This window comes from Falco punctatus (genome assembly GCF_963210335.1).
Source record: "Falco punctatus genome assembly, chromosome: 2".
Lineage (NCBI taxonomy): Eukaryota > Metazoa > Chordata > Aves > Falconiformes > Falconidae > Falco > Falco punctatus.
In genome coordinates this window covers 36499173-36517246 of record NC_137581.1, presented here as the reverse complement: position 1 = coordinate 36517246, position 18074 = coordinate 36499173, and the positions used below count along the sequence as shown (strand labels likewise).

The following is an 18074-nucleotide window of genomic DNA, read 5'->3' as shown; positions in this document are numbered from 1 at the left end:
ATGAGTTAGAGCTCTGTGAGTAGTTTGTTGCCTAGCAAGAAACTTACATAACTGCAATCTATGTCACCAGTAAGCTGTTACTACAATTAGTTCAAAAATGTTCATCAATTTTTATCTCCATCCCAGTTTTATTTTGCTATAACAAAATTGTCCCAGTAATATACTGTGAAAGTAGAACCATTACTTATTTTCAAGAAAGACTTATGAAGTGTATATGTAGAAGAGAAACTAGATTATTTTTTTTTAGGAGAAAAGATCATAATCAAATTAAATTCCTCCTCATTCATAATTTACAACTACTAAGCAGCTAGTTAACTTTAAACAATAGAAGTAAAAGATGAAAATCGTTCTGAATGTGTGAGATACTCTTGTTGCATTTGAACAGAAGACGACATAGCCAGATGGTAACAGAGAGATGGAGAACACTAACAGAAACAGTGAGATTTAAAAGAATATTTAGCAATTTCCATAGTAATAAAACACAAATAAATTGTATGGTTTACGTTGTTGTCTCAATTTCAATGTTAGTGTTGTGTGGAAAAAAATTATTTTGCTTATGCAAAATTATAATGATAATTTTTGTCATGGTTAAAATATATTTCTGGGTACTTCTATGATGAAAATAAAAACCCCTGAATGAGGTAGGAAATGACCGAATAAAGTTATAAATTTTCAGTTTCCACCTGCATTAAACTGGATCTCATGATAACAGTCATAGGCATTTTCATTCAGAGAATTAGAATGTCATATCAATGAAGACTGAGAGATATGTAGGAAAAATAACATTAAAAGGAGACAAATGTATCTATTTTTTACTCTGTTACATAGCACATCAAATCCAAAGGCCTGGTGTCTCTATCTGAAAAAAAAAAATAATTAAAAAAACATTCACTAAGACTGTCCATTCTAGATACATTTCTGGAGAACAAAATACAAATCCAGAGACAGTACTAATGTCAGCTAAGGGTAAAACAGTGGGGCATTCAATACTGATTATTTTTCATGAAGAAATATCATTTAAAGAAAGAAAAAGTATCTGTTCTCCAACTGGACAAGGTCATACCTTGTCATGATGGATCTATGAACAATTACTTTAGACTCAAAAAGCTATTCTTTTTTAGGACTGTAGAAATCAGACTCAAATTTTGCCAAAAACTTGATACATGAGTATGTATGCAATTTAATAAAGGTAAATTTCCTAAAGACAAAAAACCTTAGTAATTTTACAGCCTCATGAAGGTGGTGTTTGTGACCTAAGTTCCTATAAAGACAGATTTATCTAAGTATTAGATGCTTTCAAATATATTTTAATTTTTATCTGCTGCATGAATGCACCATCTTTTGTATCCTATAGTAAGTGAATAATTGCTCATTAATAACAGGCTAGAAGAACAAAATGTAACTGAGAAGTCCTCTTGTTATGCAGTGTCTAAAAATTATATTTAACGTAGAAATAGTTCTGCTGGCAGCTAAAAAGAGACATTATCTCTACGTGCCTGAAAGCTCTAATCATGAAAGGAGACCAGGTGAGTGCTGTATGGTCCCCGACAGTAAAGCTTCAAATACAAATTTCAGGTGGGAAGCACAAACAACAAATGAAAGATAGGGAGTCTTAATAAGACAAAAAAAAAAAAGGGTGGGTGGGTGGGTGGAAGAGAGACAATAAGTGTACTTGTGAAGGAGTCTTGAAAGAGGTCTTGATACAGCAGGAAAATGTCTTGTTTAAAGTTAGTCACAAGGATATACCCTTTCTATCAAAAGATGTGAACCAACACAGCAGGTGATCCATGTTAAGGAAAGCTCTGAAAACCTAAACCTCCCTTGTATATACTAGTTATAGGCATAAATTAAAAGACATGATTCAGAAGACTTATATATGAGCAGTTACAAGACATATGTAGGCTAAAGAAGTTATATTTATCATCAACTATTATTTGAGCTTTAGCTATTTTAGGATAGCATAAGCTAAAGCTAGTACAAAACTTCTTGATATGAATGGAATATCATAGTAACACCGCTGCAATTTACTGATGTTCTAATCGTAACAACATAAACTAAGTGAATCACCTACTGAAAATAAGCCTAACATCAAGACAGGTGCAAGGCTAAATAAATTGAAATTATTCTGGTATTAATGAGCATGAGGCCAAGAACATGTTCAAATGACAAAGATAAAGCAGGACTCTTGGTATAGCAAGAATCTAAACGCTCATTATTTTCATTGTGAGATTCTCATAATCTTCATTGTGAAAAGAAACCCTAGGAAAATATCTATACATTATCCATCCTGGTTTTTTTCTCATATCTTCCACAAATGTACCAGTAAATAATGCCCGTGATGGTCATTTGCATTATTTTTTTTTTTGGTCTTTTTTTCAGGCTAGAAAAAATCTATTTCTGTTTGGAACAAACCAGAACATTGATATGTACTAAAAAGAGTGTTCTTGGACTGTCATGACTCAGACTTCTCAATCTAATTTAAGAATTTAATATATGTTTGAGCTGCTTTACCATACTGGAACCTAAATTGGAAGCTAAACTAAGGCACATACATTTCAAGAAATTGTTCACTTAATAATATAGATTCAAACTAGAATATGGACAATTCATTTGAAGGAGGATAATACAGTAAGTGAAAAGTTATGGAGAGTTCCTCTCTGAAACAACATTCAGCATAAAATCAAGCACAATGGTGAAAACTTTGCTAGCTACTGATGAAAGCTATAATTTTCAAAAGACTGGAGTGTGTAACTGATGTAATTTTTAAGCCACATATGGTTTATTTATCTGGTTTTGGGGTAGAAATTGTATTTAGTTATGATCTAGGAATCCAGTTACACCAGTGTTGTTGAATGCTAGGTACTCCAGTTTTCAACGAGACTGTAATTGAGTTCTTTTTTCAGCTTATACATATCTTAACCATATGTGAACAAAATAGGGAAAGTGGGTAGGCTTTACATATGGAAAAGATTGACATTTCTTATACCTCCCATATACTTATGCAGTGAATTTGGCCAGATTAAAATTCAACACAGAAGCAACCATAGGTTTTGCACTTAACAACACAAAATCTGTTTCTGCCTAGATATTTCCAATTAAAAATATAACCCTTAAGGCTCACACATCTATGACATATAAAAATAATTGCAACAATAGGTAAGCTCTCAAAAGAAGGATAGTCTATCTAAATCTAAACCACAGAAATAAGAACATCTGTTCTCCTTCACTGGTATATATAACAGCAATAATCTTAATTTAAGGCATTTTTTACCAGAAATAATCCCTTGTTGAATTCCAGGCATATGTCCTAGTCATATTTACTATAGACAGAAAGGAAAGGGGGAAAGGAAGAAAGTGGGTATAATTAGTATCCTGTAGACTTTGTGTACTAGTCTTTTTTGAGGTTTATCTGCCCTAACTAGCTTAGAACCTCGTCTTCTACTGATATAACTATGTTCAGTTGTCCTTTACATATTTCTCCTTACATGATACACAAAAGTAAAATTACAGAATAATGTACATAATAGTGGATCACATTAAATGTTTTTTCTAGGCCCATTTCAGGCCCGTTTTTATATACCAAGACTGTAGAAGTTAATTAACAATAATGATTTCGAAGTTGGATAATCGTATTTCTACTTCATTTTGTATTAACTGTAGAAAGGTTAAATTTTATATAGATTAAGACTTTTTGTAGGAGTTTACATTTTTACTTTAGATGTAAATTTCTCTTTTATCTCTGAGGTGGGATTCACTTCACCTAACACTTGCCATCTGTTGTATAGGCATCCACACTGGAGGTAGTTATTGGGGCCATTTTTGTAATCACCATAGAGAAATAGATTCCTGTAGATGCAACTTATTCCATTGTGAGAAGGAAAATAAATGCCTGCTTCTCTTCATTAAAGGTCATTAAGTAGGTAGCATAGATGCTGAATATGTAAAAATGATATGAATTTTCCACATACTTTTTCATCTAAACATGCCTGGGCTAGAGTGGAAGAGTGGACTTACTGCATTTCTTACAGTATGTATGTGCAGGGTAGATGAGATCCTGAGTATATTGCTGGCAGAGAGGAAATAAAAGAGCTATACTAAACCCTGTATTTTTTTCTCTTAAGAGAAGAGAAAAGTGAAATTACCTTTGCTTCATCTATTTAATATTAAGGAAATAATATAAATGTTCAAATAATGTTCCAAACATTGCAATAAATATCAGGTTTACATCCTAAAATCATGGAGTTCCCTTGGTGCTGGTGACCCTAAGAATTTTGATGTTTGGGTGAGAGACAGACCTTGTTCTATGAAGACACAGATTCATGTTTGTGTATGTCAGCTGTTAACAGCCTTATTTGCTTGACACAATTTGTAGTACCTGATAATAAACAACATGATAGTAAATATTTCTCAGACAGGGGAGAAAGAAGGAGAAAAAATAAAATGTTTATGAAATGTTTTAAGTCAAATGGAATAGCATTCTTCTGGGACTGGATGCATTTCCATCATGATATTTATTTATTTGAAGGTTAATGCATAAGTATATAAAGCTAAAAGCTTTAGGCAGACCCAATAAGCTTAAACAAACAAATCAAAACAAAGAGCATAACTTACAGTAAGTTTAATATATGAGGTGGAACTTGTGAAATCTAGGAATCAAATTCTCCTTGCTTGGGGCAATGAAGATCTCTTTCCAAGGGCTTATATGAGCACTAGTTGGAATCTAACTTAGACTGAAGAGTGTACCTTAGAAAGTCATCTTTAAAGTTATTTCAGGAAATACTGTCAGTTTTCTGCTTTAAAGTTTACTGAAGTATGCTTTTCCATTATGATGAAACATGATGCTCTTTTGTACTTTTACTTTTAAAATTTTATTATATAGATCCAGAATTATCTGCTTACTGCACATTTATATATAACTTAGCCATATTCTGAAAAAACAAAAGCTGAGAAAATGTGAAACTGCTCAATGTAATTTTTTAATTGATGATTTTTCTTTCTTTTTTAATTTAAAATTTAATTTAAAAGTCAATATTGCAGAAATAGGACTGCTTTAGCACCTCTTTTTTTTTTTTTTTTTTTTTTTTTACTACTTCTACTGAATACTATAGTCTACAAAAATAGTTATTCCAGTATAGCTCCAGATGTGCAGATACCTCTGAAAAAAACAAAACAAAACAGCAACCAACCCAAAGCAACCCAAAATCTAAAACCTGAATATACCGCTTGGTATTTCTGGTTCAAAACTGCATTTCTTCTTTTTTCTGCTTTCTCTTGCTGTGATGAATGCATTCAACTAACTTGTTACCTATTTACTCATGCCACTACTGCTTTGTAAGAGTGCCCTGATGCTGTTTCAGTGACTGGATCTGAGCAGGCTTAAAAATAATTAGTTACAAACATCAGAGCAGATGAACTAAGATAGCTAATTAAGACTCTGAAATATAAAAGAGTATGTGTCTGGCTGTCCTAGCAGATTGATTCAGAGGTTAATAATGAACTAAACAGTGCCAGGGATGGTTCTTCAACACTAAAGCCAACTGACATAGTCTGGTTGAACACGCCAAACTTTTGAAATCTTTTTTGCTTCCAAAACAGGAGATGGGACAGAGAGGTGGAATAGCCACATCCCTTTCTGTGCAAACCATCCATCCATCCATCCCGCAAATAATTTGAGAGAGGATGAACTGGCCTAAGTACAAAACAATTCCCGGCACAGATCTAACACATAAATAGTACAGATGATCCTAATCCTCCATAAATTGTTGTTTGTATTTAACAAACTTGAAAAGTTGTCCTATGGCATTTTTATAAGATTCACAGTTTGTAACTACACATTATAGCGTTCTAAGGGATTTTGCCTTTTGGCAACGCCTAGCAGATTTTCAAGCAAACAGTACATGCTGGTTTCTCTTCTCTTTTCTATAGGTGTGCTTTACAGAAGACCATTCAAATTAAACATCACAGCAAACAGAAGCTGTTCTCTGGAGAGCCAGCCAATGACTAGCTTTATGAAACCTACTTCTCCTGGGCAATGTCATTATAAAGCAGCACACTTCCACACTTACCTCTTGCAGAGAACACCCAGAATTTTGAAACCATTACTTTTATCCAATGGACATCTGTTGAAATCCTCTTCAGGATTCCAGGTTGTCTCCCAGGATGAAGGATGTCTCATCTTTATGATGTTCATTCACTTCAGAACATGGCTACACAAATATCCCACATAATTAGAAGTTAGAGAAGCAAAAAGAATGGGTAAGAAGTCACTGAGTATATTCAGCAACAAAAACTTTGATGTACACAATACTTGCGCTAAAAAGTGAAGTCCATATATATATGTATTGAAATAATTATGATATAAAATATTTTTATAAGTATGCATATACATATATTTTACTGAAGACAGAGAATATGAACTTTTCGTTGCTGTATCAGGCCTTAAGACACTTGATCATTGGACTGGCAGATACCAAGATGCATTAGCACAGAGAAGCAGCGCCATTCTTCTAGAGGTACTTCACATGCTGAATTAGGAATTTGTGTTTGAATTACAGTTGAATTACAAACAGATGTTATTTTGAGGTTTTGGGACAACATTCTGCCACTTAATGAAATATTTACATTTAAGTCTTGAGGCTTTACTCAAGTACTTAGGTTTATTTATGTGTGTCTGATACTTGATATCCAAGCCAAGAAAATGTATCAAGAATCCCACAGCCTTTTGTGTGTTTAGAGTTAAGTTCATCTTCAAGTTGTTTCACAGATTTGGACTTCATTTACTTTCTTTTTAATTGTGTAATTTTAAGTTCATCTATGATTAAAATATCTGATTGCCTTCTCTTGAAAACATATTATGTCATTGAAATCTAGAAACGAGTGTTTAGTTAAGTTAAATGTTGAAGTTCATATCCTGGGAGTAAAGAAAGGTCATCACTGAAGAATCAGTAACCGTTTTTCATTCGGACAGTCTAATGAAAAGTAAATATGCTAGAAAGAGCTGATGAGTATCAGCATAGGGAGACTAAAAGACTGCTGGATGAAGGTGCAGAAGTCTTTCTGTAAGTTAATGATATTTGGAAGTCCAGTGTAAGTATCTGAACAGGTATCGTAACTCTGCAGCTGAAACTCCTTCCTTGCAGCAGTAGTCTTAACGCTAGGTTTTCCTCTGTTTCTGGTTGACAACACTGCTTTCCAGTTGTCCAGAGCAGTCCTGTCAAGTGCACAACAGTGTGATCACCTTAAGCTGAAACTGTTTCAAATGTCACAAGCTCAGTAGATCTGAGTAAGTAGCTTCTGTTTGTGGTTTTGTTTTAAAGATGTCTTCTCCCACTGTTGCAGGAGGGGATTAATTGGTAAGGCAGCATTTTTTCCTTTCTCTTTGACAAGTGAAACCCTAGGATCAAGTAATTTATAAAACCCTTTCTGAAGACAGTGTATGTCCTGGAAGAATCACTATTCTATTATGGGAAAATAGGATTCAAACAAGATACAGTGGATAAGTCTGTAAACTGATCTCTTGATGCATAACAAAGAGATTATGTTTACAGAGTAAAACCAGGTGTTGTTCTTATACATACAACATTATAATGACCTCATTACAAGGATCTTCAGTTTTGATGTCAGCACTCTAAAGATACTGATCAATAATGAAGGCTTATTTTGTAGGAGTTCAGATATGAGCTGAATAATGGTGCAGATGTTTCTGAAATATCTTAGGTTTTCCAGGTGTCATTTTTTAATTGTCTCACTAATCTTTACTCTTAAAAGTTAAACATCTGGCCTAGAGACTATTTCGTGAAAATGTTACTTCCTTTGACACTGATTGTAGGATGGGACAGAATACCTTCTTAGCATATTTACCTCTTTCCTTTGATCACGGAGGAAACCTAGATACCTATTTTGTTAAAAGTCAGGTGAAATGAAATCCATTTACTTTCTAGATAATTAATCAAAGAAAAAGTTACTGAATTTACTTACTAATTGTTTCCATGATGAATGTTCAAAAAGTAGTAGTTATAAATCTCATCCATGTGCAGATAATGAGGTCATGTGGCTGGAAACTGAAGCTAGACATATTCAAACTAGAATGATAAACACAGCTGTTGAAAAACTCAGTTAAACTAGAGGTAAGTTTGTTCCATCACCATGCAGAATTTTTGTATTAATCTCAGATGCTTGAAGCCTTCCTAAGTGGTAGTTTACTTAAGTGAGAAGTGTGAGCTTGAGGGAGAGACCACATGTAAAAATCTATCACCTATTTTATACTGGAGGTCTGACGACGTTATTTGAATAGTTATTTCTGGCCTCCAGAGTTTATGAACTCATTTGAAAAATAGGGTTTTGTTTTAGACAACAAGAACTGCAGTAAAATTGCCATAGTGACTTATATTCTATATCCAGATTTTTCTGACATTTCACAGTGCTTGTATTCCACATATCCTCCACTAAAGTTTTCTGTGAGATTATAATCTACAAAAAGTGTCTGTATTCTGCTCTGTAAGTGGACATATTTTACCATTTGAAATCGGCCCATTTAAATTCTTTTTTTTTTTTTTTTTTTTTACTTTATGAAACAAAAGCAGTCTGTGAGATTGAATAGTTATTGTAATCACTATTAAAGGTCCATTAATATGAGATATGTAAAAGACAATACAAAATATTATCTGTCATTCTAATGACCCAGGTAGTGAGGAAATGATTGGTTATACTACATCTAAGTTCTTTGATTTTTACTGTCTGATTCTGCAGTTTGGATGTTTCTTCTAGAGCATTAACAGGCCAGGGATTCATCCACAACCTCCTTTAATCCAGAGCTATAGATATAGCCTTTGAAATTCTGGCCAGCTCCGCAAATTCACTGCTCACATTCTCTCCAGATAAATCAAGCATACAGAGACAAATTGAAAAGTGATCATTATAGGCCACTATCAAAACACCTTTCAATAAAATGTTGGATGAAATATGAAATGTTACTGATGACATCATCAGTGACATGAAAGTTAAAATCTAGGTCTATTTTCTTGGAACACATTTCCAGTCTCTTTCTTATACATATTTGTCATGAAACTTGTAAAAAAAATTATCTAGAGAGCAGTTAATCTGTTGATTCCACTGCTTGTAATTATGAAGAGTATTTCCTCAATATCTTCCTCAGTATCTTCCAATTTCTAACTGCCTTGAGCTGGATAGGTGTCCTGGTTTCGGCTGGGACAGAGTAAATTTTCTTATTAGTATCTGGTGCAGTGCTGTGTTTTGGATTTGGTGTGAGAATAATGCTGACAGCACACATGGGTTTGGCTGTTGCTGAGTCATGTTTGTACTCGGTCAAGGACTTTTCAGTGTCTGGCCCTGCCAGCGAGAGGGCTGGAGGGGCACGGGAAATTGGGAGGGGACACAACCAGGACAGCTGGCCTGAACTAGCCAAAGGGATATTCCATACCATAGAACGTCCTGCTTGCTATATAAACTGGGAGTGGGGTGGGGTGGGCAGGGCAATCTTTTCTCAGGAACTGGTTGGGCATCAGTCAGCAGGAGGTAAGCAGTTGTATTCTGTGTCACTTGTTTTCTTTTCTCCCTTCCCTTTGGATTTCATTCCTCTCCCCTTCCCCCTCCTTTTCATTATAACTGTTATTGTTATTACTATTCTTGTTCCTCTGGTTTTATTTTACTTCAATTATTAAATAGTTCTTATCTCAACCTGCAAGTTTTACATTCCTTTCCAATTCTGCTTCCTATCCGTCTAGGTGAGGGGAGAGTGGGCAAGCAGCTGCATGGCGCTTAATTGCTGGCTGGGGTTAAACCATGACAATAGGATACAATAGGATAGGATATGATAAAATATAAGAGCTAAGATATTTGACCTTTAACACAGAAATATTTCTGTTCTTAGCAACTCTTCTGAAAAGATTCAAAGTTATTGAATTTCAAATTGCAGTTTAATTCATTAATCTCATTGAGACCATCTAAATGAAAATCATAAATCAAGGCCATGATGATCTTTCTGATAGAAATATTCTGGTTATGTGGCATCAGTCGTAAGTGTTAAATGACTCCCAGAATTCCATTTCTTTTCCTTACAGCAGTATTAATTGTAAAGATTGAAATAAAACTGAACTTAGTTGGAATACTACTGAGTCTGATTTCTTCTGGAATAGAACTTATAAAACTTGGGAACGCCTTCAAAGCTGGAGCATGTCACTCAGTTTGCAAGAATACAAATAAAACTAAAAAAGCCTTCTCACAATAAATTTGTTTCAGCTCAACTAGAAAAAGGAACACCCATTGTATGTTTATGCAAAGTACAAAATATGATATTGTTCCTCGAATGAGATCACCAATCAAAAAAGTCCTATTAAATTCAAAGAATCTAGAATTTCAGCTAAAAACAATGTAAGCTTTACAGGTAACCCTAAGAACTTCCAGATTTCTGTACATTTTTTGATATATCATTCTTATTCCTTGTACTTGGAGCTGGACCATCCTTCATAGAATTCATCAGTGGCTTTGAAAATATTTCAAATACAAGGTCGTTTTCCAGCTACGTTCATTGGAACATATCAGAGGTTGATATCCAACATCAATAGTTTACTTGTTTATCTATATCTAATTAAAAAATCACTGTAATTTCATCTTAAATTTCCTCTGTAATATCAAATAGATAACCGAACAATTTTGTCAAAAAATCTTTCACATATGTAGAAACAAGATTTGTGTATAAAATGTACTTTTCCCTTTGAGCCCTATCATAAAAGACTGAAAACATTGCACATAATACTAATGTAATCTTCAAACAGTAATCATATATAAAAAAAAAAATCTAAATTATGTAATCCACTCTTCGGACAGTAAAAACTTACTTATTGTGAAAGTATGTCCTTCCAGATTATTTACATCATTTTGTATTCAATACACTTATCGTATTTACAAAAAAATTGCAGTAATGAAAAGGTTAGCATTTACAGATCTAAATCCAGTCTATATCCCAAATATCCTTTGTCTATTTATGTGTATTGGTCTAGAGTATTTTAAAAGAACTGGCATTATTGTTTAAAATAGGTAACCAAAACTAACAGCTCTTAAATGCAGTTCCTCATAGTATCTGCTAAAAGAAATTTTGCAAATCTGGAAAATCTACCATGTAAATGTTTTGGAGCTTATCTAACTAAATACAGTGACATCTGAGCTACTTACCCCAAGATCCTTTTATAACCAGTGGAAAAAAAAAATAAAAGAAGCACTTTAAGGGATTCTACTGAAAAACTGGCCCTAAAACTGCCCCCTACTTCTAACAGCACAAAAGTAGGATTGTTAGTTCAGATATAGGTAGATTACAGATAGTGTTTATAACTTAATTTTAGGTGAGAATAATGGTGTTCTCTGTAATAAAAAGGCTGAAATGGTGGCCCAGATTCTCACTGTGTGCACCGTTGACAAGAGACACCAGCCTTACCAGTGTGCTTGAGCAATAAAAAAAATGAGATACCTATGAAAGACCTGAAGTAATTGAAAACCTGTGTTTTGGGGTAGGAGGATAATATCTTGGCTTCTGCTTGGCATATATACTTTTCCATGAAATTCTAACTAACCCTGGACACTGACAAAGGAAATAAGAAGCCAGCCACAGCCTCTGAATTCCTGGAGAATTCTTGAATCTTTATAGGATCAGCATAAGACTGCTCTTTTTAAACTTCTGGGTTTGAGCCTTCATTCACTGTAATGCATGACATAAATTCATTCTTATGATACAGAACGGAAGGTGTCCATTGACCTTTCTGCCTCCTAATGTGGGAACCTGGGATACAATCCAATCTGCTTCCACCTCCATTTGCAGCACCTACTAATTCTGCTACTGTCATTTTTTTCAGGGACAAAACAAACAAACAGAAGGATCTGACTCATGTAAATTTTACTGGTTCCTTTATAGTAGAACAGGCAAAATGTTTCATGCCAAGCAAGTTCTAATAGTTTTTTTAAGTCTGTAGCAAATCCATTTATGGATAAAATTTCATATGTTCAGAAAATTAATTTATAAATAATATTGCAATTGGTTTTGAGCAAGTATCAAAGACATCAAAAGTATCATTTTAAGTAATCAGAAAAACAGTATTTTCCTGCTAGTTTTCTGAACAACTGGTTAGACTAGAAATATACATTTTTTAAGATAAAAATAAAATATGTGACGTAGGCTCTGTGGCCTGACTTTATGAACAAGTGCAAGAGAGGATTTTTCATTCTTTGAATATGTATTAGCCCTTAAAAATACTTTAGCTTTGTATTTTATGTTTTATGGAGTATCACTTGAAGTTAATTGAAAACATTGAATCAAATATTAAGACCTCCAGACAACTTTTTTTATGCCTGGGGTTTACAGTTATTTACGTGCCTAAGTAAAGCTATAGGTTATGAGCTGTAGGCCCTTAGATTTGAATATTCTGGTCTTACATTTTTATCATTAGTGCTAAATAATTTCTTAAAAACACATCATATAGAATTATTAAAAAGTTCTGATTTCAGAAAGATGTGGTTTCCACCTTTTGGGTGAAGTCACCGTTTGGGATTTACAGCATTTTATTTGAATTTTCAGAAACCATTAACATATAAAATTATTTTTTATTTACCATTAATATAAAGAGTACTTTTTCTGCTTCATATCACAGAACTAAGATGGCAAGACTGACTGCGACCTTAGAGTTGTCAGCAAACAGCAAAACAAGGTTTATTTCTGACCTTGTTCATGCCACAGACAGAGAAGGCTGTTTGATTGCTAGTGAAACATGTCTGTGGCTCCCTCACATGTGTGCTAGGAGCACTGTAGGTCAGATAGCTGTATACATTTATTCATTCTTCTAAGGAGGTGGCAGTATACAGTAAGCCCTAAATACCTCAAAGGAATTTGTAGAGGCAGACATTTACACTAGTACATACTTCATTAGTTAAGGATATTTGCATAGGTTTTAGTACACACCGTGGCTGACTCATGGTCTGATTGACTTGCTTTCCAAGTTGTGCTACAGAATCTCAGCATGCCTTCTGTGAGAATCCTGTATGGACAGAACATATGTAAGACACAGGACATCCCATAATCACATCTTTTAGAGAAAGCATACTTTGCTTTATAACCATAGCTGTTGATTGGAACATGCCACTGTGTTTGTATTAATATGTGAAGTAGTTTCTTTTGCCAGAGCAAGCGCAGAGCTCATTTGGATACTTAGAGTTTACCTGGGACCAAGTAAAAAGCTAAGAAATTTATGGAAAAGAAATTCTGTAAGAATCATTAAATGCATAAACTAAATACATTAGCAACTATTAAAATCCATGAGGTTGGACACATAGGGTGAAACTATTAGACCTGAGAATCTGATGTTGACACTCTGTGTGCTAAGGTTTGATGTAGACTAGCTCTGGTCAAGTCTTGTGGACTGAAGGCTTGTTAGTGCCAGAGTTAACCAGGTTCTTTTAGATATTCTGAGTGTAGAGGATGTAATGTTTAGTATCAAATGTACTTATTTAAAGATAGTTGATATTACATGGGGTTTAGAAGGGTGATACAAAATGTTTCATAACATAACACAAACATAAGTTACCCTTAGCAAAATATAGCAATATATATATATATACACACACTATCGATTGCATAGTTCGCTTCTCAACACCAATGTGATTCTAATTACCAGTCTCTATAATGTGCTCATTGTCACAATACTGAGTGTCCCCAATCTCCATGAAGGAATATGTTGGTTGAAGCCAGCTCAAGTTCAATTCTTTTGGTAGTTACTTAGTTTTTATACTCTGCCTTGGGCTGATCCAATGAATTCATTAGCCCCATGCTAACTCAGGGACATGTTTGCACTTTTTCAGTGAACCAGTGAACTGGTTGATCCACTCAACCACTGAGAGCTGTTTATCTAAAACAAAGACCACCCTCTTTGTCCCCTTCATGTATAGATAGTCAGCTGCTTTGCTGACTTTTCTGAGCTTCAGGGACACATCACAGGCTCATTTCCTCTGAGCTTTCTTCTGTTCTTGGGGTTTTTTGGTCAGTCACAGTTAGCAACCCAAATCTCCAGGTGCAGTCCTGGAGTGGATTTAGTTGGATGTCACCTGAAAGATACCCAATTTAAAAGCTCCAAGACTATCCTGTGATGCAAATCACAGTGCAGTAAATGAAGGTAATCAGAATATTCACTAAAAAAGCACAGAAACTAGAGCTGCAATATACATGCATCCATAGAAATAAGGTCCAAATTCTGAAGTCCCTTAACTGTTATATGAAGAGTGGGAGGTTGTGAGAGCATTAGGAAGAAGTATTATGCATGTTAGTATTGATCTTACTCTTCCTTAGGTATCTGCTTATGACCATGGTTGAAAATGGGATGCATGACTTGATGCAGCTGTTCTTAGAATTTTAAGTAATTATTGTCACTGATAACCAGAATGAAAGGACCAGACAGACTAACTTCTGAAACAAATAACCAGAGATGCTGTTTAGTCCTGATCTTGCCTATGTATTTGGCATCCTAGACACTCCCCCTCAAAGTATTAAAAGCACTTAAGTTTTTATTGACTGCAGTATTATGTAATAAATATTTATTATTCTAAAACTGTCTGAAAGGAAGTGCTATCATGTAGATGTTATACATCTGACCACAGACACCTGCAGTCAAGCAGGTAGGCAGCTTAGAGAACAGTATTGGTTCTCTGCCTTGAACAAGACATTAAATAATGAAACCTGCAATATGGAGGAGGGATAGGGCTAATGCTGTGCCAATGTAGTAGGCCTGAGAAATAAAAGGTGTATTGCTTTAAGTGCATGAGCATTTCTGATTTTGGTTTGGTTTGGTTTGGTTTATTTTTTAAAAAATTACACTGTAACATAATGACGGATGTGAGGTAACTTGCAAATAGCAATAATTATCAAGAGTAAGGAAAAACTATTGATGCAGACAGTGTTTTTAGCTAAGCAGAAGTGTGGACAAATGATCTCATTATAAAAGCATGAGAGCATAACAGCCTACACTTTCCAATCCTGAGACTAGTCTGGAACTTACTGTAAAAATACAAACAAACAAAAAAGGTTGTTGTTGGAAACAATACCGACCCATTAGCAGATCTAAGACTGACCATTTTCTTTATATTGAACCTGGGATATATTCTGAAAGGTAGAGAAGAGCTCAAGGTAGCCAAACTTTTACTGCTTCTTCAAAAGGGACTATTATAATTTTGGGAAGCATTCTTGGAAATAATTCAGAAAAGGAAGGTAAGAGTGGGGAGCATATCACATCTCTCACAGAAGGAGAAGCCTGTACAAGTGAAACGTTCTGCCCTGGAGCGTGGATGACATGGAACAGGGCTTTGATTAAAAAGGACACTCTGTCTTATTACATGGACAATGATTTTGACCTAAAGATTTGATTGTTGTTTGATATCATTAAAGGGTTGATGTTCTGTTGGTTTTATGGTTTATATTTAATATGGCACTTAATGGACTTGCTGATTATACCTGTATGGAACACATGAGGTTATTTCATGTGTACTGAAGTGTATTATGGCCTCTTACTAGCACTTAACAGTATTAGCTACCTCAGTGTTGCTAATACTGACCTTTAACTTCATGTTCTGAAGAACTGAGCAACTGACAAGACTTCCCCCCCCCAAAAAAAAAAAAAAAAATCGAGAAAAATCTGTTTCAATAGTTGCACATCTAAGTGCAAATTTAGCTTGTGTGTGCTCTGTTAACCTCATTGCTGAGGTTCAGGACTGCAAACAGTGTACTTGCACATGTAGTCCAAGAGGGCATGTATAACTAACTCTTCTGAAATGTGTGTTTGATTGTTTTTTTAATGTCCCCTCTGCCCCAGACAGAAAGGGATCTTTTTTTTAATTTTATTTTTTTATTATTATTATTTAAATTGCTTTTATCTGGGCCTCTTCAGTCTCCAAGGCCAGCCTGATAATGGGTTCTTTGGCTTACATCACAACCTGAAACATTCAGAGTTGGACCATTCAGAGCAAATCCCTAAACTTATTCTGGAGGAATGTCTTTAAAACTCAGTGGCAGCATTTGGATTTTACCAAATGCTTCACCCTAGCTTAATTTTCTCTCTCTCTTTCTCTTTAAGAAACAGTGTCAAGTATCAGTGTTCCAAATAGCTGCAGGTTGTATGTTCTGTTATGAGAGAATTGAGATACGATAGCATAAAAGATTATGTAGTATATTGCACGAATGAAAGGATGGGAGGAGAAGCCTGTCCTTTTGCTTGACATGCCTCTCATAAAGTATATTTTTATTGTAAAAACTAGTTGAAATGTCATTATTTTTTGCTCACACTACAGTATCTTCTTTTATTGCAGCCTATCTCTTCAGATGGGTATGGATTTCATTTAGCTGACTACCCATAGTCATCCACTGACATTTGAGATACTTGTACTTGACATCTTGTACTGCCTTTGGCTGGGATAGAGTTAATTTTCTTCATAGTAGTTTCTATGGTGCTGTGTTCTGGATTTGTGATGAAAACAATGTTGGTAACACAGGGATGTTTTAAGCTATGGCTAAACAGTGCTTAAACAATGTCAAGGCCTTGTTTCTCATACTGCCCCGCCAGCACAAAAATCTGGAGGGAACACAGCTGGGACAGCTAAGCCCAACTGACCAGAGGGATATCCCAGATCATATGATGTCACGCTCTGAAATAAAGCTGGGGGAAGAAGGAGAAAGGGAGGACATGCAGAGTTATGACATTGGTCTTCCCCAGTAACTGTTAGGCATGCTGGAGCCCTGCTGCCCTGGGGATGCCTGAGCACCTGCCCGCCGATGGGAAGTAATGAATGAATTCCATGTTTTGCTATACTTGCATGCACAGCTTTTCCTTCACCTCTTAAACCTTATTTCAACCACAAGCTTTCTCACTTTCACCCTTCCAATTCTCTCCTCTATCCTACTGCAAGCGTAAACAAGCATCTGCATGGAACTGAGCTGCCAGTCAGGAGTTAAATCACAGCACATCTGCATATGGCTCGCAGATATGACTGAGGACACATGCCCTTTTGTAGCAGCAGCTGGATGCTGACCAGAATAGATTTGAACATCTCAAGTGAAACTCCCATGTGTGAGAAAATGAACGCTCTATGTGCCTGTCCAGTGTTCAGTGAAAGAAAAAGTTCTGGCTTCCTTAAAAGGCTTTGTCTGACTGTTCTGTCTTTTCAGATGCTTCACAGAAGGGTACATATGGAAAAAAAAGAAAAAAAACCAACAAAAAACAACCAACCAATCAATCAATCAAACAAAAATGTAGCAAATTCTGTATGATCATCTGCCTAGACATTTGAAGTGTATGTGCTTTAAGGAGTGAATATATCAATGTATCCATTTGGGTTAGGAGATGCGTTGTCAAGGAAAAGACATAATTTAGATATTAAGACTTTAGCAACACACATATCAGCAGAAGACTCTTCAAACCTTGTTTTCAAAATTAGTTTAACTAAAATCAAGTCCTTTTTTTTTTTTTTTTGGGGGGGGGGGTAGGGGTAGGGGGAGTTGGTCATGCTTGTATGCATCCAATTTGCAAATGTACACTTCTAATTGGTTTTGCACAGCTCCTGGGTTATGCAAAGGTCTCAGATAGTAGGATACTCATTAAACTGTTATTTGACATTGCTTCCTCTAAAGAAAATAAGGAGGATGCAAGACAAAATTATAACCTTTTTTACGAAATAGCAATGAAAATACTAGGAAACAGCTTTTAAAATAATTGGTACAATATGTTGACTGTTAGAAGAGAAAGGAAGTGAAAAAATACTAAAAAAGTATTAAATGCTAAAAAATGTTTTCTTTTCACTTGTGGATGCTCTTGGATGCCCAAAATCCTATTAACTTATCATTTGCATTTGCATAGTACTTTTTTATCTGTGTATTTCTATTTTGAAAACAGAGGTCCTGGGACAAGCTCACACAGTGAACCTAGGAGAATCAAACTCCACAAAATATCAGCAAGACTCAGGATTTCTGTTCACCTTTTATTAAATAAGAATTCTTTGTGGGAGAATACTGTTGAACTGTAAAACCTTTACAG

At 35.0% G+C, this 18074-nt stretch overlaps 1 long non-coding RNA gene across 1 annotated transcript in view; it reads left to right on the top strand.

The window, feature by feature from the left end:
• Window positions 1–18074, top strand: part of LOC308059127 — a 63019-nt gene that overhangs the window by 27495 nt on the left and 17450 nt on the right. Inside the window, exon 1 of the long non-coding RNA XR_013926141.1 lies at window positions 1–18074. This exon is cut by the window's left edge and continues 27495 nt beyond it. This is a non-coding gene — a long non-coding RNA (uncharacterized lncRNA).